Here is a 3856-nt window from a genome sequence, read left to right as displayed (position 1 = left end):
TCAGCGACTGGACCAGCAATCGTCTGGCTTCGAATGGCAAGAGGTCTAACACTTTTTTTAAGACTCTCAGCAGCCCATAGCAGGTTGCGGCTACCTTCTTAGCCTGGTAGTGAAATCCAAGGGAGGAATCTAGCCAGATCCCCAGGCTTTTTATATGGGTCTTAGGTGCTGGGGGGGGGTCCTAGGCAGTGAGGCCACCAAGGGTCAAGGTTAATTGGGGCTTTGTAACCCAGAAGCATAATGTCCGTTTTGGCCCCATTTAGCTTCAAAAAGGAGGAGGTCATCCATTCCAGAACCTTGGTGAGACACGGGGTCAGATTGTTGATCCCCTGATTTAAAGCATGGTTCCTCACCAAGGATACAACCAGCTGCGTGTCATCGGCGTAGGTAACAAGTTGGATTCCCCAGGGAAGAACCACCTCAGCCAAAGGTCTCATGTAAATATTAAACAGAGTGGGGCTGAGGGATGATCCCTGGGGAACGCCGTGATTCAGTTGCAGCTGGCTGGATGACACCTCTCCCTCAAAGACGGAGAAGCTTCTGTCTGATAAAAAAGAATGGAACCATTTGATGGCCACTCCAGAGACCCCTGTAAGATGCAGCCGATGCAGCAAGAGAGAGTGGTTTACTGTATCGAAGGCTGCGCTGAGGTCCAACAGGACCACCGCAGCACAGCCTCCTGCATCCACAATACCCCTAACTGCCTCCACTACCGCCACCAGGGCTGTCTCTGTTCCTTGTTTTGCTCTGAACCCTGTCTGGGTGGAGTGTAATCCATCCGTGGATTCAATAAAGGAAGAGAGAACCTGATTCACATGTTTTTCAGCTATTTTGCTGATGGTTGGTAATAGTGAAATGGGCCTGTAGTTGGCCAGGTCTTCAGGATCCAAGCTGGGTTTCTTTAGCAGGGCTCTGACCTTAGCCTTCTTCCAATTGGGGGGCACTACACCGGAGGCCAGAGACGCGTTAATGACCTGCATTATCACAGGGCATACTGTCCCTGATACCTGTTTAAGAACTGCCGGGGGAGCAGCATCTAACGGGGAGCCAGATTTAAGATTGCCAAGGAGACTATCCACTCCCGCCAGATCCAATGGCGGGAAGACTTTGAGACCTGCAGATGGGTTAGGGTCTACTTCCAGGTCCCCCTTTTTTCCACTCTCCCACTTATCTGGGGTATCTGTCACTGGTGCAAAGCCGGAATAGATAGTAGACACCTTGGATGCGAAAAAGACAGCTAACTCCTCACAGTGTTTCTGTGGGTTCAGAACAGGACTAATAGTCCTGGGTGTGGTTGCCAGGGATTGAAAGATTTTAAAAAATTTCCCTGGGGGCGTTAGCTGCTTCCGCAATTTTGCTCTGATAGTATGCGGCTTGTGTGGTTTTTAATAGCTTTTTGTAGGATCTCAGAGATGACCTATAATATTATACTCATAAAACATTACTAATCCCACTGTTTGTTTACTTTTTCCTTTTAGACAATCACATTATAACTGTAACAAATTGCTCCTTCCTTATCCGTTACCTTTCCTGTCCACTGTTAAGTATAATTACCTAGATACTTATTTGAACACCGTAGCTACACAACACAGTAATACTCCTTCCTACATTTTCAGAACAGAACATCGTGATCATTATCAACTTTGCTGCTTTTCTAGCATTTGACAACATTGGTAAGTAAAGTTTATTTTTATTACTTTCTTCAAGTTGTAGAAATTTAGGGGCCTATTAGGATGTCGGGTGGATCACCACCGCTGGGCCGGCGGCGTGGGGTGATCCGCCCTCCCCATCCTTCCATGATGGACCCCCTGCCACATTAGGATTGCTGGGGGTTCCGTGGCAGACGGGAAGACCATCTGCCACTTAAACCGCCACAATATGTGGTGGTGTCTGTAAGACACCGCCAACCATATCAGGATGCCGGCGGAAAGCGTTGCCGCCATAGAAAGGCATGCGGTTTTCGCTGTTGGGAGCCCGCAGCGGGCCCTCAGGATGTTGGACGTGTGGGGGGTACACATGGGGGGTACCCCCCTGCATTGGCATGGACAAGGTGGCAGGCACCGTGCGGTGCCTGTTACCTTGTGCATGGCCAATGAACAACATGCATTCCCAGCATTGTGACGGGCGGTGCTTTGAGCACCCCCGCCACAATGCTGGGAATGGGGAATGCCACAGTGGCAGCGGCATCCTAATTGCAGGAGCAGGACCGCTGCAACCCTGCCGGACAGTCCCGCATACCGTTACGATCCGTCCGCCATTGTAATGGTACCCTAAGTGAAACCTTGTTTTTTAAATCCTCTAAGGTTGTCCTGCGTTGATGGGGAATGTTAGGACCATTGCCATGTTTATGAAATTGATTCTTTATTGGTAAAGATTTTTATTTGTTTTCTTATTCCTCTGTTGGGTGGTTGGTAATGTTTTTTTATCCTTGGCTCATCTACCGATGGTGAAGCTTTCTACAAAACACTTACAGTATTTTAGAATGTATCAGGGAGCCTGCTAAGCAGCGTTTAATATTCTTTTTCAAAAACGTTTAATATTTAATTTTACAGGTAATATGTTTCCAATCCTGGAAGGGGCAGGTTTACTACAAAAGGCTCTCTAGCAGTGGAGAATGGTGTGGTCTTTAGGTTTCACAAGGATCTTGGCGCTCTCCCGTAACCAAACCATAAAACTATCGCACAAGTGAGTCTCAGCCCTACAAATCATTCAGTAACACACTGTTTCCCAAATCACTCACCGTTCCCAAATATTAAAAGCCTTCGGAAAACACTTTCCATGCTTGCAGACAAAAACGTACTCTCTCAGTGGGAAATCTTTTTTAAATTCGGTAAAAAAATTACAGTGGTTTAGTCAGTTAGTTTGTAAAAGCTTTCAAACTTTCCTTTATTTTTAAATGTTTTTTTGCTATAATTAGTCACCAGTAAGGCGCATTTTGTTTAAGCTTAGCAGAGATGTTTGCACTCTCCTGTAATCACTGCACTTGTGGGTAATTTCAGGAAGTCTCTGTGAATCACAATAGAGCATTTGCCATTGTAAGAGGGATATATTGGCCCACACGGTGCTTTTTAATAGAGCTGTTCCCATTCACACCTTTGCATAAAGCAGACAAATAACAATGAAAAAAACAAACAGTGCTTATCTGTTTAAGGTTGCAGGAGAGGTGGTAAAGGATTTTGTACACAAACTCTCACATTTCCACCAGGAACTCTTAAGTTATCACTGAGCAGAAATATACTGCATTATGTATTTAGGCCAACCCTAGTCTACTTCCCAATGTTTATAAACATAGAATTCTTGTTCTGCTTAATTATTAGATGATTAAAAACCATTTCTAGAGACCTTTCGAAAGGGGGTCAATGGTGGCCCAGACCGCACATTATAGATACATTGGCCTGAAATACCCAAAAAAAGAAATAGCTTGATTTCTGTTTATAAACATTGGAGACAATACGCCATTGTAAGAAAGCATCACATGACTGAGCCCTGAAGAAGTCCCGTGAAGGGACAAAATACGTTGGCTACACCATGAAGAATAAAAAGAATAAAGGATTATCAAAAAATGTAATACATGTTTCCATGAAATTTCTTGTATTTGACTTCATGAGAATAATGATCTCAGTAAATTGATTTGTGTTTGGAAATAAGTGTGTGCTGATCATCTTTTTGCAACAACAAAAAAACATATATACTTCCACACCACATGACACACATCAAGTCCACATCACATAATTACACATTATGCAACATACAACCACTCAACTACAAAACAATACATCCCACACAAAACTACAACACATAATAACCCTCCAAACCACATTTTACCACTCACTGTAATTACACTCCACACTATAAC

This window comes from Lissotriton vulgaris, chromosome 8 (genome assembly GCF_964263255.1).
Source record: "Lissotriton vulgaris chromosome 8, aLisVul1.2, whole genome shotgun sequence".
In the NCBI taxonomy this organism is placed as follows: domain Eukaryota; kingdom Metazoa; phylum Chordata; class Amphibia; order Caudata; family Salamandridae; genus Lissotriton; species Lissotriton vulgaris.
Note: the sequence above shows the minus strand (reverse complement) of the source record.